The 26,492-nt window shown below is 44.8% G+C and overlaps 1 protein-coding gene across 6 annotated transcripts in view; it reads right to left on the bottom strand.

Annotated features, from left to right (window-relative positions):
• Positions 1 to 26,492, bottom strand: part of LOC147747718 (complement factor H-related protein 3-like) — a 966,023-nt gene that overhangs the window by 8,945 nt on the left and 930,586 nt on the right. The window lies entirely within an intron of this gene.

The raw sequence follows: 26,492 nt of genomic DNA, 5'->3' as shown, positions 1-26,492 counted from the left end.
AAGGTAGCTATAACTCGTGTCACCACCATGCACAGTGTTCTCATCAATAATTTCACAGCAAATGTTTCAGTGATATTATCAATTATGTCATAAAAGATGTCATAAGTGATGTAATATATATATTTTTTGCGGTTTTATATAGGGCGAACTTGTCACAAAGGTATTGGAGTGCTTTACATGAGCACTCATCACGTTACACAAGGGCACATTCATTTTTGGTAGGCACAGAGAGATTAAGTAATTTCCCCAGAATCACAGGATGTTGAGCCGGCACAGAAGCTCAACTATGTGGGGTAATTAGCAGTGCATGGCAAGGACGCAGCGGGAGGATTGGCCAGAAGGCCTGGCATGCTGACAGGCCCAGTTGCCAACCCCTCAAAGGCACCCAACTTGGGAGGGGGGCACACAGTTTCACTCCCTGGACCAATTTTATCCCCGGGGACCCCAACCCCCGGTGCCTGGCACATTTTTGTGGGGGAGGGGGTACCTGACCCTCCCATGGGACATGTTTGACCCCTGGGATTCCCGTCCCCCAGGGCCCACCACTGTAATTATGGGAGGTACATGGCCCCCTCACTGGACTGATTTTGGCCTCAAGGACCCCATCTCCCTGGGCCCGATCCTATTCTAAGTGAGGAGGGGGCATGCATCCCTCCTTTTTGGGCTGATTTCGGCTGTGGGGACCGTACACCCAAGGCCTAGAACCTTTTGGAAATGGGAAAGAGGCATGGGCCTGAGGTTTGCCCAGGGGACCCCATCCTCTGGGGCATTGCCAATTACTAATGGGGGGACAAGGGGCCCCTCTCCCTAGACTGGTTTCAAGCCTGAGGACCTCAACCCCGAGGCATGGGCAATGATTGAAGGGAGCATGTAGCCCTTCTCCCTAGGCCCAAATCGCCCAAGGGACCCCATCCCCCAGTGCTCCGCCAACTAAAGGTCGGTATCCTGGTGTCCACCAAGGGTGCCCAGCATATCCTTGGTGGAGGCCGCACCAATGCCCCGCTCTGCCAGCCGGCACCATACGTCCAATTACTTGAGATAACTCTAACTATAACTGCCCAATTTCAATGGGTTTGTACGAGTGAAATCTGAACCTAACTATAATGGCGTGTAACCTTTCGTTTTCCCAGTGAATTTCCAAGGTTGTTATACATTTTATTTCCAATCTATAGCATCCCTGTAACCTTTGATTTTTTCAGTAATTTTCTATTTTTTTTAATGCTAGTTCCTAACTATAACATCCCTGCAACAAGGGTGTGTGAGTGGATGTTTGAGTGTGTGGGTATGTGTGTGGTGGGTATGTGAATATGCGTGTGACTGGGGGTGTGGGACTGGCTGTGTAGGTGTGTGAGTAGGTGTATGAGTGAATGTGTGGGTATGTGAGTGCTTTTGTGTGTCTGCGAGTGGTTGTATGAGTGGCTGTGTGAGTGGGTGGGTGAGTGTGTGTAGTGGGTGTGTGAAAGCTGTGTGGGTCTGTGAGTGGGTATGTGATTTGCTAATGGTTGTGGGAGTAGGTGTGTGAGTGGTTCTGTGGGTGCATAAGTGATTGTGTGGTAGCTGTATGGGGCTGTAAGTGGGTGTGTTAGTGGTTTAGAGGGTCTGTGGGCAGGTATGTGAGTTACTGTATGAGTGTGTGAGAGGTTGTTTGACTGTGTAAGTGGGTGTGTGAGTGGTTGTATGGGTGTGTGTGAGTGGGTGTGAGGGTGGTTGTGTAGGTGTGTGAATGAGTGTGTGATTAGGTGTGTGGATCTGTGTGTGAGTGTATGTTTTTAGATCTCGACTATTCTGTCCCGTGATTGAATAGGCGAGATTATAGTAAGCAGTCCGAAAAGTCTACCTTGCCTGCAGAACACGTACAGTTCATGTGAGGCAGGAGTGTGAGGCAGGTGCGAGCACATCAAACACCATCAGCCTTAGCATCAGACTTCAAATGAATCCGCTCCCAAGCCGCTCCACCCCATCAGAATTCAAAGGAGTGCGCTCTGCTCCCCCCTCCTCACAGCAATGCCGAGAGCTTGTTTGTTTTGCATCTATTTCGTGGGGAAGCCGTTGTTTGCCGTTCTCTGCACCTTTCTCGTTTTTTTTTCTGGACGAAAATGAAAGCCTACCATGCTTGTTTACAGTAGCCTTGCTCCTCAAATGCTGTTTCTGTGTTGGCATCTCTCTAGGGACAGTCAGCTTGAAAACACTCGACTTGCTAGCTGCAATGCTACATCCACTATGCTTTGCCTCTAGACACGTTGCTCCCTCTCAGACTGTGCTGACTCTGCCCCCCCTGAATCTGAAACTGACCAATGCAGTCACTACGCAGTCTCTTCTCTCTGTCTTATGATGTCTGCCCTGCCACTATTTACTTTGGACCCTCACCCTCACACACCCTCACACCCACTCACCCTCACACACCCTCACTCACCCTCACTCACCCTCACACCCTCACACACCCTCACTCACCCTCACACACCCTCTCACCCTCACACCCCCTCACCCTCACACCCCCTCATCCTCACCCTCACACACCCTCACCCTCACTCACCCTCACCCCCCTCACCCTCACATCCCCTCCCCCTCACATCCCCTTACCCTGACATCCCCTCACCCTCCCTCATCCCCTCACCCTCAAACCCCCTTACCCTCAAACACCTCACCCTCACACAACCCTCACTCACCCTCTCACCCACCCCCACCCACCCTCTCACCCTCACTCACCCTCTCACCCTCACACACCCTCTCACCCTCCCTCACACCACCTCACTCTCACCCCCTCACCCTCACCCCACCACCTTCACATCCCCTCACCCTCACACCCCCACACACCCCCACACCCACTCACCCTCACACAACCCCTCATACTCCCTCACTCTCACACCCCCTCAACCTCACACCCCCTCACCCTTGCCCTCACACCCCCTCACCCTCACCCTCACACCCCCTCACACCCCCTCACACCCTCACATACCCTCACACACCCTTACCCTCACACCCCCTCACCCTCACACCCCTCAGCCCCCTCACACCCTATCACCCTCTGACCCTACCACCTCCACAGCCCCTCACCCTCACACCCCCTCACACCCCCTCACCCTCACGCACCCTCACCCTCCCTCACACACCCTCACCCCCCTCACACACCTTCACTCACCCTCACACCCTCACCCTCACACCCCCTCAGACCCCCTCACCTGCACACCCCCTCACCTTCACATCCCCCTCACTCACCCTCTCACCCTCACCCCCTCACACACCCTCACACCCCCTCACACACCCTCACACCCCCTCACCAGCATAGCATAACAAAACATAGCATAGCATAGCAAAACATAGCATAGCATAACAAAACAAAGCATAGGATAGCAAAACAAAACATAGCATAACAAAACCAAACAAAGCATAGCAAAACACAACAAAGCATAGCATAACAAAACATTGCATAGCATAACAAAGCAAAGCATAGCATAACATAACAAAGCATAGCAAAACAAAACATAGCATAGTATAACAAAACATAGCATATCATAACAAAACACAACAAAACATAGCAGAACAAAACGTAGCATAACATAACATAAAACAAAGCTTAGCATAACAAAACATAGCAAACCACAACAAAACATAGCATATCATAACAAAACACAACAAAACATAGCATACATAACAAAACATAGCATTGCAAAGCATAACAAAACATAGCATAGCAGAACAAAACACAACATAGCATATCATAACAAAACAAAGCTTAGCATAGCATAACAAAGCATAGCATAGTATAACAAAACATAGCATAACAAAACATAGCATACCAAAACATAGCATAACAAAACTTAGCATAGCAAAACAAAGCATAGGATAGCATAACAAATCATAGCATAGCAAAACACAACAAACCCTAGCATAGCATAACAAAACAAAGCATAGAATAGCACAACAAAACATAGCATAACAAAACACAACACACAGTATAACAAAATACAGCACAACAAAACATAGCATAGCTTAACAAAACTCAACAAAACATAGCATAGCAAAACAAAACATATAATAGCATAGCAAAACATAGCATACCAAACACAACAAAACATAGCATAGCATAACAAAACATAGCATAGCAAAACAAAGCATAGCATAATAAAACACAACAAAACATAGCATAGCATAACAAAACATAGCATAGCAAAACAAAGCATAGCATAGCAAAACATAGCATAGCATAACAAAACATAGCATAGCATAACAAGACACAGCATAGCATAGCGTAACAAATCAAAGCATAGGATAGCAAAACAAAACATAGAATAGCATACAGCATCACTCCACATCACCAAAGCATCACTCAGGGGCACCACAACATCACTATGCGCTACCATAGCATCACTGAACACCACAGCATCACTTGTTCGCCATCACAACATCACTCAGTGCCACCACATCAATCTCTGCAACCATTCAACAACACCTGGTTCAAATATGTTCTCTCAATGTTTCAAGCTTTATTACAAATGTAACAAAAAGATGTTAATATTTCACTTCTGTTCTTGGATTTTCGTCACAATAAAATACACTGAACATAATCTTCACAAAAGTTATTTACAAAACTTTAAGCTATTGCCATCATAAATTACAATAACTTGTATTTAAGTATTAATTATTGAGAACAAATTAAAAGCCATTGTTATTTGTAATATCAATACATGTAAGTCACGTAAATACACATATTGCATTACAAAAGCTATAGGTGTCACATTTGCGAAAGTTATAACTATTGGCATTGTAAATGGCAAAGCTATTAATTTCCCTATTTTCAAAAACAAAACATAAATAAAAAATTTGTCATTTACAATACCAATAACTAAAACTTTCCTAATGCGAGACCTATTGCATTGCAAATGCTTGTTTAAATTAGGGTCTGGATCCAAAGATCCACCCAGAATCAACCTGAATCAGTGAGGATCTAGGGAGGATCCAGGAAGGATCCAGGGAGGATCGGTGATGCCTGGTAAATAAAACATGTTTTTTTTATCAGTTTCTTACCCAAGACAGGCCCTTCACTGACCCCTCCATTAGTTCCATGGGGTCAGGGTACCTCTACCCTGACCCCTTCCATCACTTTTAAACTTTCTTTTTCAAGCAGGGAACTGACTCCTGATGAACAAAAGGGTGACCGCAACTTCACTCTCAGGCTGTGGCCTGCCCATCACTGCATTGTTGCTGAAGCGTGGATTTGCCAATCCGAGGAGGATCCGCATCCCTATATTTACAAATTTGGATTTCCCTTAGTATTTCCAAAACTACTGATTGGATTTACACCAATAACAGAAAAAGCCACTTCGCTGGACTAATATCTACCTTTCTGCCAAATTTGGTGTAATTCCGTTCAGCAGTTCGGGTTGTAGTCATGTCTAAAACTCCTGAGGGAATTAACATGGGAAGCACACAGCCCCTGATTGATGGCTCACCTTGAAACTTTGCATTCTCAGCAAGAATCACTGGGGCACTTTTTGGAAAAAAAGTCCTGAAGATTCGTCAACCAGTACCAAAGATATAGGCAAGTCCAAAAGCACTTTTCCTATGGAAACTAGGTCCTAACTATGACCATCTACTGGCTATCTCTATAAATTTTATTTATATGTTTATATTCACTGAAAAAACCATAGGTTATAGACCATATATAGTTAGGAATTTGCATTTACAAAACCTTGAAAATTCACTGAAAAAACCATTGGTTATAGACCATATATAGTTAGGGATTAGCATTTACAAAACCTTAATTTACTCGCACAAAACCATAGAAATTCGCATATATAGTTAGTTGCAATAACTATATACCGCGTACCCGCAATCCACTGCTGATGATGTCACATATTACATCATTCATGACATGGTCAGTGACATCACTGATGACATCACTGATGACATCTCAAATGACATCACTGATGACATCTCAAATGACATCACTGATGACATCACTGATGACAACATCCAGTGATTGTATGTTTCTGTAAAGTTAAAATATGTCTTACATATTGAAGAATGAGTGGATGTATAAGTGTTTGGATGAAGGATTTAGTAGGTGCATGACTGATTGTATGAGGGAATGATTAAATGTGTCTCACTGAGTGCATGGGTTAGTGACTAAACTGTCTTAATTTGTGCATCATTATTTCTGTAGTTCTGTAAACTGCTGCATGTGTTGATCAGTAGCTATATGAGTAACTATATGGGTTATTGATTGGTTGCCCAAATATTTATATGGGAGCGTGAGTGTGTGTGTGGGGGTGGCTGGGAGGTGTGTGACTCTGTGCATAGATGTGTGAGCAGTTGATTCACTAGATGTATGGGTTCAAAAGTGCATGTGGAAACAGCTGTATGGGCGGTTGACTGTCTGCATGAGTGTATTGGTGAGTGATTGGATTTCTCAGTGCTACATGTCAAAGTAAGTACATATGTAAAACACAGTACATGTAAGAGTTAACATATATAAATAACTGTGCATAAGAGCCAGTGAATGTGTGAGTGGCTGTATGGATCATTGTGAACTTGTATCAGTGATTGTATAAGAGAGTAAATATGTGTTAGTATATGTTTGATTAAGTAGGGTGTGTATAACTGTATAGTTGAGGAAATGGAGGTGTGATTGATTCTTTGCATGACTGACTAGGTGTGTGAGTAACTCCATGGATGAGTGACAGTCTGTGAGTGTCTGTTTACACTGATTGTATCTAAGGTTATATTAGAGTCTGAAGAGGTTCATCGTATTATCACATGAATGATATCATCAGTGATGTGATCAGTAATGTCAAATGAGATGTTATCAGTGATTTCATCAGTGATTTCATCAGTGATGTCATTTGAGATGTCATCAGTGATGTCATCAGTGATGTCATTTGAGATGTCATCAGTGATGTCATTTGAGATGTCATCAGTGATGTCATCAGTGATGTCACTGACCATGTCATGAATTCAACATCGTGAAAGAGCTTTCCAACCCCAACGCAGGAAACAACGACATCACCCCATCGCAAGACCTCTGCAACTCCCTCGCCTCATACTTCCACAACAAGATCACAGACATACACAGCAGTTTCAACAACCAACCAACGCACACCACGACCGACCAGCCACCCCCCCCCCACCACCACCCTCCACGCCTGGACCCCGATCAGCACAGAAGACACCATCCGCACGATGAACTCCATCCACTCCGGATCACCAACCGACCCCTGCCCTCACCACATCTTCAACAAGGCCGACGCTGTCATCGCACCCCACCTGCGAGACATCATCAACACATCCTTCGACACCGCCATCTTCCCCGAGAGCTGGAAACACGCCGAACTCAGCGCTCTACTCAAGAAACCAACAGCGGACCCCACCGACCTCAAGAATTACCGCCCCATCTCGCTTCTCCCGTTTCCAGCCAAAGTCATCGAGAAGACCGTCAACAAGCAGATGGCCGCCTTCCTCGAGACGAACGGATCCCTCGACCCCTCACAGTCCGGCTTCCGAGCCAAACACAGCACCGAGACCGCCCTCATCGCCGCCACCGATGACATCCGAGCCCTGATGGACAATGGAGAAACAGCGGCCCTCATCCTCCTAGACCTCTCCGCGGCATTCGACACGGTCTGCCACCGCACCCTAATACGGCGCCTCAGCAACATCGGAATCCAGGACAAGGCGCTGGAATGGATCATCTCCTTCCTCGACGGAAGAACACAGCGAGTCCGCCTACCACCGTACAAGTCAGAGGCCTCCGAAGTCATCTGCGGCGTCCCCCAAGGATCATCCCTGAGCCCCACCCTCTTCAACGTCTACATGATCCCCCTCGCGGCCATCGTACGCAAACACCACCTCAGCATCATCTCCTACGCCGACGACACCCAGCTGATCCTCTCCCTGACCAACAAACCCGCCGCCGCCAGAGCCAACCTACACGAAGGGATGAAAGAGGTAGCCGAGTGGATGACGACCAGCCGCCTGAAACTAAACTCGGACAAGACGGAGGTCCTCATCCTGGGCTCCTCTCCCTCCGCCTGGGACGACTCCTGGTGGCCTCCCGCCCTGGGCACCGCACCCAAACCGACAGACCATGCACGAAACCTGGGCTTCATCCTGGACTCCTCCCTCTCCATGACCAGGCAAGTCAGCAGCGTCTCCTCGGCGTGCTTCAACATCCTACGCATGCTACGGAAGATCTTCTGGTGGATCCCCACAGAGACCAGGAAGACCGTCACCCAGGCCCTCATCACCAGCCGACTGGACTACGGCAACGCCCTCTACGCCGGGACCACTGCCAAGCTCCAGAAGAGACTCCAGCGGATCCAAAACGCCTCAGCCAGACTCATCCTCGACATCCCACGATCCAGCCACATCTCCGGACATCTCAGAGACCTTCACTGGCTCCCCATCAACAAGAGAATCACCTTCCGCCTCCTCACCCACGCACACAAAGCCCTACACGACCAAGGCCCGAGCTACCTCAACAGCCGAGTCAACTTCTACGCTCCCAAACGCCACCTCCGATCAGCCAACCACGCCCTCGCCGCCGTCCCCCGCATCCGAAGAGCGACTACAGGAGGAAGGTCCTTCTCCTACCTGGCCGCCAAGACCTGGAACTCCCTCCCGTCCGACCTGCGCCTGACCCAAGACCACCTCTCCTTCAGGAAGAAGCTGAAGACCTGGCTGTTCGAGCAGTAGCGGCACCGCACCCCCCCCCCCTGCGCCTTGAGACCCTACGGGTATGTAGCGCGCTTTATAAGTGTCACTGATTGATTGATTGATTGATTGATGAATGATGTAATATGTGACATCATCAGCAGTGGATTGCGGGTGCGCGATATATAGTTATTGCAACTAACTATATATGCGAATTTCTATGGTTTTGTGCGAGTAAATTAAGGTTTTGTAAATGCTAATCCCTAACTATATATGGTCTATAACCAATGGTTTTTTCAGTGAATTTTCAAGGTTTTGTAAATGCAAATTCCTAACTATATATGGTCTATAACCTATGGTTTTTTCAGTGAATTTCATTGGTTTTTTAAAAGCTAATATCTATAGCTGTAAAATATATTCTTTATTACGTGATGTATCACGTAGCCACGTGAGACGCCTCATGACACGTCGCATAAACGTGACGTATCGTCTCTGCAGCGCAAACAAAACCCGTAACGTAAGCGCGCCAGAGCACGCTTACAGATATATATATTTTTTTTTAACCTTAATTAGACAAAATCCACACATGCACATATCTTGAGGCCTTGCAAAGGCACATCAAACAAACAGTCCCTACAATTTTGCCAAGTTTGGTGGAAATCTATTCCTTTAAATTTTATTTTACTGTTTCTCTTGGTTTTCCCCTTGTTACGCTTACCGGAACGCTACCCGGTACGCAAACCGGACGCTCCAAAAACACAAGATGTCGGACTCCCGTTACGCTGCCGGTTAGCTGCCCGATTGGCGTACCGGGAAGCGCCTCTACCGCGAAAAATCACATTTTTTTTTCTTTTGCCCCGCGGGGCACTTTAATATCCCCCTCATCAATCCTAGGGGGTCAGGAGGGGTCTACCTTGCCCCCTTTCCTTCATTTCCCCCTTTGTTTTTCACCACCTTTTGTCTCTCGATCCTACCGAGAGACAAGATGGCGGCCGCTCCGGACTGTTTACAATGTTGACAGCCAATCAGCTTCTCCTCAGACTCCCATTACGCTGACGGTTAGCTGCCCAGTTAGCTGCCCGGTTCGCGTACCGGGACGCGCCTCTACGGCGAAAAATCGCAATTTTTTAAAAAAAAATTGTTTTTGCCCCGCGGGGCACTTTAATATCCCCCTCATCAATCCTAGGGGGTCAGGAGGGGTCTACCTTGCCCCCTTTCCTTCATTTCCCCCTTCGTTTTTCACCACCTCTTGTCTCTCGATCCTACCGAGAGACAAGATGGCGGCCACTCCAGACTGTTTACAATGTTGACAGCCAATCAGCTTCTCCTCAGACTCCCGTTACGCTGACGGTTAGCTGCCCAGTTAGCTGCCCGGTTCGCGTACCGGGACGCGCCTCTACGGCGAAAAATCCCAATTTTTTTAAAAAAATTTTTTTGCCCCGCGGGGCACTTTAATATCCCTCTCATCAATCCTAGGGGGTCAGGAGGGGTCTACCTTGCCCCCTTTCCTTCATTTCCCCCTTCGTTTTTCACCACCTCTTGTCTCTCGATCCTACCGAGATGCAAGATGGCGGCCACTCCAGACTGTTTACAATGTTGACAGCCAATCAGCTTCTCCTCAGACTCCCGTTACGCTGCCGGTTAGCTGCCCGGTTCACGTACCAATTTGCGCCTCTACGACAAAAAATCGCAATTTTTTTTTTTGGCCCCGCGGGGCACTTTAATATCCCCCTCATCAATCCTAGGGGGTCAGAAGGGGTCTACCTTGCCCCCTTTCCTTCATTTCCCCCTTCGTTTTGGCCTCCTCTTGTCTCTCGATCCTACCGAGAGACAAGATGGCGGCCGCTCCGGACTGTTTAGAATGCTGACAGACACCGGAGAGCCAATCAGCTTCGCTTCGCAAAGCTCCGTTACGCGAAAAGTACGCGAACTGGTGCGCTATCCGGTACGCTGTCACAGATATATCTGTTTTTTTAAACGTTAATTTCTCAAAATCCACTGGAGCACATATATTGAGACCCAGCAAAGGCACATCGGGCTAACAGTCCCTACAATTTTGCCAAGTTTCGTGCAAATCCATTCAGCCGTTCGAGCTAAAAGTGAGGCCAAACGCCCTATGGAAAAATGAATGGGAAAAACGCGTTTTGGGACCCCCTTTTTTCTCGGCCCCCCCTTGACGGAACCCCCCCCCCCAAAATTTTCAGGGGCTGCTCAGAAACAAAATGTGCCATTTTCCTGAAAATTTCAGCCGATTCCGTCCACAAATGCCAAAGTTATTAGACATAGAATTTTCAAAAGTTCCATAGAGAAAAAATCCTAACTATATATACCTACTGGCTATCGCCAGTAGGTAATTATATATATATATATATATATATATATATATATATATATATATATATATATATATATATATATATATATATATATATATATTACCTACTGGCGTTCGCCAGTAGGTATATATAGTTAGGATAAATTCCCTATGGGACTTTTGAAAATTCTATGTCTAATAACTTTGGCGTTTGTGGATGGAATCGGCTGAAATTTTCAGGAAAATGGCACATTTTGTTTCTGAGCAGCTCCTGAAAATTTGGTGGGGTTTCGTCAAGGGGGGGCTGAGAAAAAAGGGGGGTCCCAAAACGCGTTTTTTGCATTGAGTTTTCCATAGGGCGGTTGGACTCACTTTTAGCTCGAACGGCTGAATGGATTTGCACGAAACTTGGCAAAATTGTAGGGACTGTTAGCCCGATGTGCCTTTGCTAGGTCTCAATATATGTGCTCCAGTAGTTTTTGAGAAATTAACGTTCAAACCAAGATATATATCTGTAACAGCGCTCTGGGCAGCGATCCGGTCCGCTTACTTTTCGCTTATCGGAACTTTGCGCGCAGAAAGCTGATTGGCTCTCCGGTGTCTGTCAACATTCTAAACAGTCCGGAGCGGACGCCATCTTGTCTCTCGGTAGGATCGAGAGAGAAGAAGAGGTGGAAAACGAAGGGGGAATTTAATGAAAGGGGGCAAGGTATCCCCCTCTTGACCTCCTAGGAATGTTGTTGGGGTTATTAAAGGGTCCCGTGGGGAAAATAAAAAAAAAATGATTTTTCACGGTAGAAGCGCGGCCGCGAACTGGTAGCGAAACGGGAATTCGCCATTTTGTGCTTCGTAAATTAAATTACTAGTTATAAGTGGGTACGGGAGACGTATCCTAATCCCCTATGTTTCCTGAGGGTGGGTGAGGAGGCTGATATATGTTGATACATCTCTTCCAGCGGCTGTGCGTGAGCTTTATTTTTTTTTTTTGCTGCGTGACAGTCCGGAGCGGCCGCCATCTTGTCTCTCGGTAGGATCGAGAGAGAAGAAAAGGTGAAAAACTAAGGGGGAATTTAATGAAAGGGGGCAAGGTATCCCCCTCTTGACCCCCTAGGAATGTTGTTGGGGTTATTAAAGGGTCCCGTGGGGAAAATAAAAAAAAAATGATTTTTCACGGTAGAAGCGCTTCACGGGCCGCGAACTGGGCCGCAAACTGGTAGCGAAACGGGAATTCGCCATTTTGTGCTTCGTTAATTAAAGTACTAGGTATAAGGGGGTGCGGGAGACATATCCTAATCCCCTATGTTTCCTGAGGGTGGCTGAGGAGGCTGATATATGTTGATATATCTCTTCCAGCGGCTGCGCCATCTTGCCTTTTTTCGAATGCCACAATTTTGTCGTGCACGGCAGCCATTTTAGATGCCAGGCTGGTCCCAGGTTATCACCTACCCCTGCGGATGTAGTTTATGGCCCCAGCTGTAGAGAATTCAGACATGCCAATTCTCCTGATTCAGGCGTGTGAGTACTGATTTCAGTGCTAGTCTCCCGCCTCCCGATTTCTGCAAGCAAAAACCCGGGGGCATATTACTAACAACTAGCGATAATTTTTGTCTATAACTTGTTTAGAGACAAAAATTATCGCCGCACATCGGCGATTTTTATCGCAGATAAACCTTGCTATTATCGCAGAAAAGTCAGCGATATTCATGTATTATCGACCTAATGCTCTTAGCCATGTTATCCACCTCCCATTGGATAACATGGCTAAGACCTGCTCAGGGCAGGTGTTAGCTTTTGGAGATATTCGCGCTTAGTGCGAATATCTCCAAAAGTTGGTAATAGAAGGTAGCGATGTTAGGGACTGTTTCCAGTCGCTAACATCTTGGCACGCCACTTTGCATGTCATTAGTGATAAGTATCACTGACATGCAAAGCCGGGCCCAAGATGGTCGCTATCTCCTTTTAGGTGTCACTAACTGGTGTTAGCGACAGCTTGATAATAGGGAAATAATTTTATCTCCGCTTTCATGGTTTTTAAAGCCAAAAAAGCGGAGATAAACCCCCTTGCTAATATGCCCCACGATTCCTTGGGGGTTTCAGCTGATAGGGCTTGGTATTGTGTTACATGGTAATTTTTCCAAGAAACGTCAGAGGGTCGATGTAGGGGTTCTAGAAGAGGTGATAAACCATTTAAGCCTCATGAACAAGCGCATGGTCTTTTAAAGATTTCTGAAGTACTCGGGGCGGCGGTGTGTGTGTGCCCTCTTTCAGGAGCGGGCGGGGGGGCACTGCCAGCAACTTGCCAGGTCAGGTAGTGTTCAACACGTGCATCACCCTTTCTCTGCCTGCTATTGCGCTCCATGCTTCGGAAAGGTAAGAAAAAGAACGTGCATTTGAGTTTGAAATGTCCGATCCTGCAGCAGCACACTTCCAAAGCCCACACATGACAATAACCCGATTCAAGGCCCCATTCACCCGTTTTTCAAAAAATAGATAACACTCCAACAAATTAAGGTTATAAAACTTTATTAACTTTTAACGATAATGAACAGAACAAAAACTAAAAACATTTAAACATTTATTAACACAAAAAGCAACAATGGTTAGAAGCTGTCTTTTGTGCGAATAGTCCCAAGGCAGCACAACGTGCAGAGTTCTGGACGGCACCCAGGTGATGTCGCCTGGGTGCCGCACTGGTTTAGGGATCCTACAATGCTGCTCCGAAAATTGGCGTGGGGCGTCCCGGGTGGGGCGGGGGGAGGCCTCGTCAGTAGCGGTCTGCTGTGCGAATAGTCCCAAGGCAGCACAACGTGCAGAGTTCTGGACGGCACCCAGGTGATGTCGCCTGGGTGCCGCACTGGTTTAGGGATCCTACAATGCAGCACAGAAAAACAGCGTGGGGCGTCCCGGGTGGTGCGGGGGGAGGCCTCGTCAGTAGCGGTCTGTGTCCAGTGTCACATGGCTGACACAACATGTACGACAGGCACCCAGGTGATGTCCAGTAAACTGCCGCACTGGTTTTGGTATCCTACAATGCTGCTCCGAAAATTGGCGTGCGGCGGCCCGGGGGGGGGGGGGGAGGCGGCGTGAACGGGCCTCCCCAGGTGGCGGCCATCCAGCTGAGTTGCGCCCGCTCTTGCGGCTACAGCGTCTCGCTCACCATGTTGTTGAGTTGCTCCCACTCTTGCAGTGCAGCGATAGGCGGCTGCCACATGGCTGTCAAAATGGCGGACGGCTCTTCGGTTTTGGGCCTGGTCCACTGAAATGGCCCTGGGACACCTTGGAAGTCGGACGCTTGCCTGCTAGGGCTTGGGCTCCATTCTCGAAAAGTGTCCCCTCAGCCGTGAAGATTGTATAAAAGTCTTGGGGGCCCCCGACTCCCGCAGGCTTCCGGTGGGGAGCGGCTGCCATGATTGCTCGCGGAATGACCACGACGGAGCCACGAGATGGTGGTGCTCTCATGCTGACGCCAGCTTCAGTCTGAATGATCCAGAAACAAGGTGGGGCTTTCATCGTTTGGGAAAAAAAAATGTTCTAAACCAATGAAAAGTGTTATTTTTAGGTCATATGACCAAGCCTTCCATCTTTAGGAAACCAAAAGTAAAATGAACCAATGAAAAGTTTTATAAACAAGTCACATGACCTGTTATGCGACATAGGGCTACAAAAAGCGTAGAAAATCCGTTGGCACGTGAGGCGGCGTCAGTAGCGGACCGATGTGCGAATAGGCCGAAGGCAGCACAACGCGCCGAGATCCGGATGGCACCGAGGTGGTGTCCAGCAAATTGCCGCACTGGTGTGGCCATCCTACAATGCTGCGCCGAAAGACGGCGTGTCCAGCAGAATTGCGGTCACTGTTGCGGTACAGTGACTCGAACGCGCCGAGATCCGGATGGCGCCGAGGTGGTGTCCAGCAAATTGCCGTACTGGTGTGGCCATCCTACAATGCTGCGCCGAAAGACGGCGTGTTCAGCTGAGTTCCGGTTACTCTTCCGGCACAGTGACTCGAACGCGCTGAGATCCGGATGGCACCGAGGTGGTGTCCAGCAAGTGGCTGCACTGGTGTGGCCATCCTACAATGCTGCGCCGAAAGATGGCGTGGGGTGCCCCGTTGGCTTATGAGGTGATGTCAGTAGTGGACTGATGTGTGAATAGGTCGGAACCAGCACAAGGCGCCAAGATCCGAATGGCAAGTCCTGGATGTTGAGTGCCTCAGTTGAGATTTCTGAGCAGTGCTTGTAGAACTGTCTGAAGCTTATTTGCACCTGCTGCAGCTTCACTAGGTCCGGCGGAACTTGTTGCCTTTTCCTTTGTGCTTCTTTTCCTACAATGCGTTTCTTCTGAAGACACGACCAGGTCCCTGAATGTGTGCAGGGGGACGCTATTGAATGAATGAACGCGCCGAGATCTGGATGGCACCGAGGTGGTGTCCAGCAAATTGCCGCACTGGTGTGGCCATCCTACAATGCTGCGCCGAAAGTCGGCGTGGGGTGCCCCGTTGGTTTATGAGGTGATGTCAGTAGCGGACCGATGTGTGAATAGGTCGGAACCAGCACAAGGCGCCCTGCACTGTTGAGCCTTTTTCAATGTCTGTTTTTTGTTCTTTCCCCTCCATCAAAAACAAAACAAAAATACAAGGCGCCAAGATCCGAATGGCAAGTCCTGGATGTTGAGTGCCTCAGTTGAGAGTTCTGAGCAGTGCTTGTAAGACTGTCTGAAGCTTATTTGCACCTGCTGCAGCTTCACTAGGTCCGGCGGAACTTTTTTCCTTTTCCTTTCTGCATCTTTTCCTACAATGCGTTTCATCTGAAGACACGACCAGGTCCCTGAATGTGTGCAGGGGGACGCTATTGATTGAATGAAAATGGCGGCTTGACACAAAGCTGACTCAAGCGTTACTGTTGGTGCTATACAGACAAAAATTGGTTTTCTGTTTGTACATTCTTCAGGTTTTTTTTTCCATCCAAGTCTGATTGAGAGTTTGTAGAAAAATGGCTTCAGATTTTCCACATACTACTCTTCAACATTCTTCCTAAATGTAACAATGTGAAACTCACTAGGAGAACGGCTGTTTCTGTTTCCTTTCAAAATGCTGCCACCAATATTTTCTGAATGGAAGACACCATCTTGTAACATAAAGGGCCGAAAGGGGTTCTGGTCTGGCCGATGGTTGGTGGAGACATTTTGACTATATCTTGGACCTGCCCGGCCTCGCCCAAAATGGCGCCGGTATAAATGGGACTCGTAACTCTTTGCCCGCAAATGTATATCTAGAAAATGTTATTGTAAGTGGCCCTGTCGTATTTTAATTACAAAATGTACGTCCACCGATTCCGCAACTGTTAGACACCTTTGTTCTTGTCACCTAATGGCCCGCTCGTTACGTTCTTCTACAGTGTAAATGTCTCCTCATCATATACGATTTGAGTTTGCTCCGTGGCCGGCCCACGTGGTTATAGGCCCGTATTTGTATACTGACATTTTCACAATAAAGGTTTTTAAAACAAAACACGGTAGTAGTATTTTCATTTGTAAAGTTTTTACTTTTAGTGACTGTTTTCGAATCAGTAAAAGGCAAGTGAAATAAAGCAGTCCAATTACATGACGGATAAAAGGTATAATATGTAGGAACGCAGTAAAGATAAATGGTCAAGGGCAGTTGTGTTTTTCATGTCTGCAACATAAAGTGATCGATAAGAATCTGATAATCAGGCGTATCGGCGACTAAGACAGCAGGCCGAATCTCTTTTACTCAACGGCTCCGTCATGGAAGGAAGAAACGCCCTTTTTCTCGAAAAAGGAATATATTTTACTTGCAAGACAGTTGTAAATTTTCCGGGAAAGTACATTAGCTTGGAATATTATAACATATGTTTGAAAAAAAAATATTGTTCGAAAATAATAAAAAGCGTAATTTTTAGGTCATATGACCAAGCTTTTCATCATTAAATTAACAAAAGTAAAATGAACCAATGAAAAGTTTTATTAACAAGTCACATGACCTGTTATGCTTACGTTACGCGCTGCGCGCCGCGCCTCGGATCACTTCCGGGTGCGCTAACGCGGCGTGTCATAAAACGCATTACGCGACAACGTAGGTCAAGAATATAGTCTAAATGTCTCCACCAACCAGCGTTCAGAACACAACCCCTTTCAGCAGTCCAAAAAGTTCTGTTAAATGACAACAGAGGGGACAGGCAACAAGAACCATCAGTCAAAGAGGGGAGGGCAAGTTCTTCTCTTCCGGGTCATGTTGGGGCGCTACCGGAACTGATCGAATTGGTAGTCTACAGTGTTTCTGGATGTTTCAGACTAAAGCTGGCGTCAGCATGAGACCACTACCATTTCGTAGCTCCGTCGTGGCCATTCCACGAGCAATCATGGCAGCCGCTCCCCACCAGAAGCCTGCGGGAGTCGGAGGCCCCCAAGACTTTTGTAGAATCTTCACGGCTGAGGGGACGCTTTTCGAGAATGGGACCCAAGCCCTAGCAGACAAGCGTCCGAGTTCCAAGGTGTCCCAGGGCCATTTTAGTGGACCAGGCCCAAAACCGAAGAGACGGCCGCCATTTTGAGAGTCCTGTGGCAGCCGCCTATCGCTGCACCGCAAGAGCGGGCGCATCTCAACTACATGGTGAGCGAGACGCTGTAGTCGCAAGAGCGGGCGGAAAACAGCTGAATGGCGGAAGAGGCACAGTGTAGCAAAAGCGGGCGGAATGGCAACTAAAACGATAAAGGGGCGCCCCACTACAGCTTGTCTTCAGGTCAAACGGATTGTGGGACAAGGTCCAGAATTGAAGAGTCATCAAAAGGCAAAAAGTACCGCCGGACCCCGGGAGCCGGCCGCCTATGTCGGGGGCGATCTCAGGCTACACCAGTGCTATAAGACTTGGGGAGGGTGTCGGAGCCAAGCGTCTTCTCCGAGTCCATGGCCATCACAGCGCCCCTCAGGGGCCTCCGTCAAGCTGTTTAGGAAGGTAACATATCACATTGTTTTCTAATGCAGTCAGGTCCACAAACGACACTCACTTACTTTGAGAATAGTGAAGCTGCAGTAGGTGGAAATAAGCTTCAGACAGTGTTACAAGCGCTGCTCAGAACTCTTAACTATGGCACCCAACATCTAGAACTTATGCTATTTGAGAATGGTAGTGACATCGAAGCATCTCAGGGACCAAAACCATTAACGTACTTTCACGTATGAAAATCTTACTTGGGGAGGGGGCAGGAGCGAAGCGCCCCCTCCCAGTCAGCGCCACCACATCGTATGTTGAAAATCTGAAGCCATCGTTCTACAAAGTCAACCAAACTTGGATTGAAAAATCTAGAAAAATGTACAAACTGAAAACCAGTTTTGGTCTGCATAGCATCAGTAGCAACGCTTGAGTCAGCTTTGTGTCAAGCCGCCATTTTGATTCAACAAAGCACAGGCATTGAAAAAGGCTGAAATTCAGAACTCTAAACTATGGCACCCAACATCCAGGAGCTTGCTATCCGGATCTTGGAGCCTTGTGCTGTTTTCGATCTATTCACACATCGGTCCACTACTGACATCATCTTATAAACCAACGTTATGTAAATAGTTTTTTAATAAAATGTTTTACCCTGTTTCTTTGCTGGTGTGTTGTCTATATTTTTAATATTTGCATAGGGTTTGTCATTATTTTGTGCGGGATGGGTGATGGAGCCGAGCTGTCTTGCAGCCCTCATGGTGTGGAGCTCAGTTCATCTCACTATTTTCGTATTTCTCAAGAAGGGTTGTTCCTAATATTTCTATTTTAGCGAGGTCAAAAAGAGATCCAATTAGTGGCCTACTGATTTTGCTCGATTACTTTTATTTTTTTACACGATTTTTCACTATCTGCAAAGACTAAACAGAGTATTGCGACTTTGTGCTTGTTTGTAAATAGAGAATGATCCAAAGAGAACCAATTCTAAAACAGTAAATGCTTGGACAACAATCAATCAAATGGAGAGACAAGGAGGTACGACGGATTACAACGGGGGTAAAGGCCTGCGTTAACTACCCTTCTGTATCTGCAAAGAGAGAGTACTACTAAGGCAAAAGAGGGGAGGGGGGGGGCAGCGTTCAAAGCACATCAGCGTGCATAAATACGAAAATGTTTTTATCTATCACGTACTTGACATTTTAAAGCTTTTCATATTTGCTATTAAAAAACCAATGAAATTCACAGAAAAAACCATAGGTTATAGTGGATATATAGTTAGGAATTTGCATTTACAAAACCTTGAAAATTCAATGAAAAAACCATAGGTTATAGGCCATATATAGTTAGGAATTAGCATTTACAAAACCTTATTTTACTCGCATAAAACCATTGAAATTCCATATATAGTTAGCTAACTATAAGCGCTAACTATATATCGCGCACCCGCAATCCACTGCTGATGATGTCACATATTACATCATTCATGACATGGTCAGTGACATCACTGATGACATCACTGATGACATCTCAAATGACATCACTGATGACAACTCAAATGATATCAATGATGACATCTCAAATGACATCACTGATGACAACTCAAATGACATCACTGATGACATCTCATTTGTCATCACTGATCACATCACTCATGTGATAATACAATGAACCTCTTCAGACTCTAATATAACCTTACATACACTCAGTATAAACAGACACTCACAGACTGTCACTCATCCATGGAGTTACTCACACACCTAGTCAGTCATGCAAAGAATCAATCACACCTCCATTTCCTCAACTATACAGTTATACACATCTTACTTATTCAAACATATAATAACACATATTTACTCTCTTATATAATCCCTGATACAAGCTCACAGTGATCGATACAGCCACTCACACATTCACTGGCTCTTATGTTCAGTTATTTATATATCTCAACTCTCACATGTATTGTGTTTTACATACGTACTTACTTGCACATGTAGCAATGAGAAATCCATTCACTCACCAACACACCCATGCACAGTCAACCGCCCATATAGCTGTTTCCACATGCACTCTTGAACTCATACTCCTAGTGAATCAACTGCTTACACATCTATGCACAGAGTCACGCACCTCCCAGCCACCCACACACACACTCAGCCTCCCATTCAAATATTTGGGCAACCAATCAATAACCCATATGGCCACTCTTATAGCTACTGATCAACACATGCAGCAGCTTACACAACAACAAACATACTGATGCACGAATTAAGACAGTTTAGTCACTAACCCATGTACTCAGTGAGACACATTTAATCACTCACTCATACAGTCAGTCATGCACCTACTAAATTCTTCATCCAGACACTTATACATCCACTCATTCTTCAATATGTGAAACATATTTAAACTTTACAGACACATACAATCACTGGATGTTGTGATCAGTGATGTCATCAGTGATGTCACTGACCATGTCATGAATGATGTAATATGTGACATCATCAGCAGTGGATTGCGGGTGCGCGATATATAGTTAGCGCTTATAGTTAGCTAACTATATATGGAATTTCAATGGTTTTATGCGAGTAAAATAAGGTTTTGTAAATGCTAATTCCTAACTATATATGGCCTATAACCTATGGTTTTTTCATTGAATATATATATATATATATATATATATATATATATATGTATATATATATGTATGTATATCTATATCCTATTAGCAGTCTGCAGTAGGTAGTTGTAGTTAGGACCTAGTTTCTGTAGGAACATTTTTTTTTGACTTGCCTATAACTTTGCCGTCGTTTGAGCAATCTTCATGAATTTTTCCCTAAAAATAGCATTAAGATAGGTTCAAGTTGTCATGGAAAGTTTGGAGATGATCCATACAGTGGGAACTGATAAATTGGGGTGCGCAATAAGGGAGCGTTTGTCATGTTAATTACCATAGGAACCTTTAGCCACACCTACAGCCCAAAACCGCTGAACAGACTTACACTACATTTGGCAGGGTGGGATTAGTTCAAGGAAGTTCCTCTTGCTTATTTGTTATACATCAGTTCACTAGATTTTGAGAAATGTAAGTTTAAAATTGTAGTGATATCTCTGGTTGGGATGTCTTCGCGAACAAGGACGAGCTCAGGTGGGAAAATGCACTGCTCTACTTGGCTACAACACTTCAACCAGAAAGTATTGGCAGCCATCTTGGAACTGCGCTTCACTTAGTCCCCCCAAAAATTTGAACATATAGAAAAGGAGGCAGTGTAGGAATACCCTGAACCCCACTACATTGGCATACACAAGGTGGCAGGCACTGCGCTGTGCCTGTCACGTTGTGCATGCCAATGCATAACATGCATACTCAACATTGTGGCAGGTGCTGCTGACAGCACCGCCCGCCTCAATGTTGAATATGCGGGATGTGACCACCAGTCGGTCGCATCCTAATTGCCATAGCGGGACTGCCCCACCTCTGGCGGTCTGTCCAATTTACCGATACAGTGATGGGGGGACAAAGTCCTTGGGCCTTCGTAATAGGTCCCTTAGGGTGGCCTGTTTGCTTGCTTGAAAATAACCCCCGGGTGGGCTAGGTCCCAGGGGCATATAACTAATATAGGAGGGGTGTGCATGGGGCCCGCCTCCTAGGGCTTAATAAAGCACAGGTGATTGCTACCTCCCTAGAGCTACTGAAACAATATGGGTGGCCTTGTAGACCACCAACTCCGTGGGTCTAGTTTCTATTAAGTGGGGGGGGAACCTTGCAGACTCCCCCCTACCCTGGGGACCACCACCTACTCAGGGCTAATTTAGATGATATGGGGAGGCCTGTGGAACCCCCTGACCTACGGACTGCCATCTCTCTGGAGCAAACATACACTAATGAAGGGGAGTCTGTTATGAACCTCCTGCCTCAGGGGTCCACCACCACCTCACAGGTGTATTTGCAATATGAGAGGGGGCCACGTGGTCTTGGGGTCCCCCTGGGACTCTTCAAGAGCATAAAAGCTTTGGTTTTTATTATTGCTAATTCGCTGCTTTTAAATACAAAGAAAAGCTAGTGTGACCTGCTTGCTTGCTTTGAAATAACCCCCAGGTGAGCCAGGTCCCAGGGGCATATAACTAAAATAGGAGGGGTGTGCATGGTGCCCCCTTCCTAGGGCTTAATAAAGCACAGGTGATCGCCACCACCATGGAGCCATTGAAACAATATGGGTGACCTTGCAGCCACCAACTCCCTGGGTCTATTTTCTATTTAGTGGGGGGGTCCTTGCAGACTCCCCCCTACCCTGGGGACCACCACCTCCCTGGGGCTAATTTACATTATATGGGGAGGCCTGTGAAACCCCCTGCCCTGGGGACCGCCACCTGCCCGGAGTAAACATACACTAATGAAGTGGGCCTGTTTTGGACTCCCTGCTCCTGTGGAGCAACAGCACTTCCCCAGGGCTATATGCAAGATGAGAGGGGGTCACCTGGCCCCCTTTCTTGAGCCCTGCATGGCCCTCAAGACCGCCAGGGCCAGCTCCAGCAATGTCCCGGGGTGCCCAACTCCGGGACATTGCAGTTTGCTATGGCTTGGAGGGAGCACCGCTCCCGCCAAACTATAGCAAACTCTTGTATTCTTCATGGAAGCGAGAGCATTAAAATTATTTTACTTCCACGAAGCGGAGCAGAATTGCCTTTGGATAGAGGGAGCTGCATGTTAGCAGCTCCATCTTCCCAAAAGCAATGCCGGCTACTCCCCCGCAGTCCCCAATAAGGTGACCATGTCCTGGGAAACGGGGTCCCTGGGGCATATCGGCCCCTCTCCCCATTATAAAACAAAATGTTGAAGGCCTGCCCCGGTGGATGGGGTCCAAAATTAGTCCGGAAGGGGGGCCCTCCTGTTTTTTAAATATTTTTTTTTTAAAGGATCAGGCTCCGGGGATGGGGTCCTAAGGGCCCAAAATGGGCAAGGGAAGGGGGCTATGCAGCCTCCCTTCCTAAAAAAAACCCCACAATTCCCAGGAGGCCCGCCCTCTTTCTCCACTACCCTGCAAATGCGCCTCCTGGTGGGACTTTTCTAAGTGTGCTGAATTCTGCAGCATACTTACAAAGAGGAAAACGCTTCCAAGTATTGTATTTGTGCAGGAATGTGTCCTTTCATGCACAAAAACAATCCTGACTGCAACACAGGCATCCTTTCACCCTGGTACCATGGTGCAAGGGTGCCTGCTTTGGCACTAGGCATCACACAGTGCCCCTGCACAGAGAAAGAGCAGGAATGTATTATATTCTGTTCATGTTTAGTTATTGTGTAGAGTTCTGCAATGATTCTTCCTAAGGAATCTCCTGTAACCTAGCAACATGTTGAATGATCTTTGCAAGGAAAGCGGTTGATGTGAGAGGATGTTTCTACCTTGTTTCATGTAGCCTTAATAAATCCACAGCTAATTTCAATCTTTATCCGGCGTAATTACTACAAAATTAATCATATTTGACGCAGTGCAGGAAGATGTCTTGCTGCATTGCACCTTTCCAATCTGTGCCCTGATTCTGAGAGACCCCCATTGGCTACCTCTCACATTTGAATAAAAGTCAAGTTAGCATGCATCACCTTCAAGGTCTTCAACTATAACAGATCCACATACTTAGCCGGCCTCCCCTCACTGTTGGAAGGAATAAGACTATCTAGAGGCAAGACCCCCTAACTTTAGAAACACCTAAATTCAAGTCTGCTTTAGCACTAAATAAATTATTTTTGAAGTGACACCACTTTTTCAAACTCCCTACCTCTTGAACTAAGATGCTGCCATGACATGGTATGTTTCAGGAAAAGCCTCAAGATTTACCTATTCAGTATTTACCTCTGTAGTGATTAAAGTAGCATCCATGCTGCTCACTCAGAAATCATCTTCAACACCACCCTCATGTGTTTTCCTACTGTAACATCTGAAAAGGCTATATTCAGTTGCTTAATGTTGTTGACCTCTCCTTGGTACATTTTACCATCCATCCCACCCGGCTGTCTCCCCTCCTTTTGTTCTTGGTGAGTTTTTTTATCCTGTAAACTGTTTGGTTCTATGTAAAGTACCTTAATATCTGTCCGGAGATTAGGCACTATATAAAATCTTCAAATAAATACACAACTGTAATGCTGTAGGACTAAAGCACAGAAGCAAATATTGTTAAGTGATGCCACAGCCATCACAAACCTCTAACAAAGCAGACAGTTTTTTCTGAAGCCTCCAAGAATATGCCCTGTCCTAGGGAAATTCTAGACATGTTGGGGAAAATTGAAAATAGCACCTAGAGCAATCTACTAAGAATAAATAAAGCAATCACTCAAAGGACGAGGTATTGAGACAAAATATTGAATTAAAACATTGTCCTACCAAAATATCATGTACAAAATATTGTGATGTGGAAATATCGCCTGCAAGCAATATCGTTGCTAAGAATATCGATTACAAGGTAAGTAATATCGATGTTAAAAATATGGAGATCATTATTATAGTTTACAAAAAAATAGGCATTAATGATATTGTTTTTCTCATATTATTATATACTTTAGTATATATTTTAAAAGCATATGTTGTACAGTTTTGTATAATTATTGTTTATGCTTTTAATATAGTTGTTACACTTTTTACAGTTATTAAAAGTAATTAGTGCCATAGCGGGTTGTGGGTTTGTAGGGGCACAGGGTAAAAACAAATTTAATTGGCCATAATTAATAATCCATGTTTAATAAATATTAATGATTTAATTTATAATTCATTATGTTGATTGTGCATTTTTTTTAATTTTATTTGCATTTTAAGTGTGGGTTGGGGGTTTATAGGGGTACAAGGTGGAAAGTACATTGATTATAATTAGGTAATAATTAGTTAATCAATATTCATTATTTAATTGATAATTCATTATGTTAATTGTGTTATTCATTTATTTGTTTTTTTAAGTGTGGGTTGTGGGGTTTATAAGGATACAGAGTTGGACGTACATGAATTATAAGTAATTAATATTTAGTTGTAAATTTATATTAATTATTTAATTGATAATTATGTTAATTGTGCAAATAATTTTATTTTATTTACATTTTGGGTGTGGGTTCTGGATTTTGCAGAGGTATAGGGTAGGAATTAAATTCATTTTAATTAAGTAATAATTACGTTTTAATTGATATTAATTATTAAATTGATAATTAATTGTGTTAATTGGTTAATTGCATTTTTGTTAAGTTAAATTTTAGGAGCATGCTGTGTGTTTTCTAGGGTTGTGTTGTGGGAAGTAAATGAACTACAATTAAGTAATCATTAATGTTTAATTAATGATAATTAATTAATTGATAAATATTTATGTTAATAGTATAATTTTTTTAGTTAACTTTTAGGTGTGGGTTGTGAGTTTTGTATGAGTATAGGATGTGAAGTAACTACATTAGATTCATGAAAAAATATGTTTTGTTAAATCATTTAAAAATATTTTTATTTAAATGAAAAATAATATTGTAATATATATTCAATGTTTTTTGTTTGTGTTGTAGTGTTTGTATGCTTAAAGGCTGTATGTGAATTTGTTTTAACTAAATATTAAATAAAGTTAATTTAAAATAATTATAGAATCATAAAATAATTATTATAAATATGTACATAAAATATATTTTATAATAAATACTAGCTTACCTGTTGCACGTTGCTGCGATCTCAGAAGAAAGGAAATTCATGTAAACTCGTTATGATAACATTCAATTTACATTGTGTCATTTTAATTGAAACATTTCAAAGTGTCGTTTTAATTCTATTTATTTATTCGAGTGCTTGTGGATACACAATATTTTTTGTTTTTCCGTCTGGTGCGTACACGAATAAATCTGAAGGTTTTCCAACGCGTGACCTGACCACATACAGTTGTCCCTGTGAGAAGTACGGATTCTCCAAATCTAGTCCACACACTTGCAGCGATTGTCCTTGTGCTTTGTTGATGGTCATTGCAAAAGCGTGTTTCAACGGAAGCTGTAAACTTTTGAATTCAAATGGCATATCTGTTGGGATCATTGAAATACGTGGCAACAGTACATCTTCCCCCTTGAATTTCCCATTCAAAATTGTAGCTTCAATGACTTTGTTCATCATCTTTTTCACCAAAAGTCTTGTACCGTTGCAAAGTTGCGGTTGCAAATTCAGTATTCGAAAGATTATGAGGGCCCTGGGGGGCCGATCTTTAAAAAAAATGTTATGCCAGAAACCTTCGTGGGAGTGTACTCAACAACATCCCAAAGTTTCATTGCGATCGGATGAATGGTGTATTAATGCATAAACGACAAACAGACAGACATACATTCGTTTTTATATATATAGATTAGGTGCGAGTTGTTGAAGTTGTAAGAGTAAATGGTGGGAAGTTAATTAAATATTACCAAATTATAATTATGTAATTGTTAATAATAAATGTTTAATTAAAATTTAAATATGAAAATGTTAAAAATAATAATTTTTAAATGTATATATTTGGTGTGCGTTGTTTTATTTGTAAGGATAAATGGTGGTGTGGGAATTAACTATAAGTATTTTCAGAATGGATTTTTATTATTAATATTTTAG

Source organism: Lissotriton vulgaris, chromosome 1_1 (assembly GCF_964263255.1).
Source record: "Lissotriton vulgaris chromosome 1_1, aLisVul1.2, whole genome shotgun sequence".
NCBI lineage: Eukaryota > Metazoa > Chordata > Amphibia > Caudata > Salamandridae > Lissotriton > Lissotriton vulgaris.
Note: the sequence above shows the minus strand (reverse complement) of the source record. Positions and strands in the feature narration are given on the sequence as shown.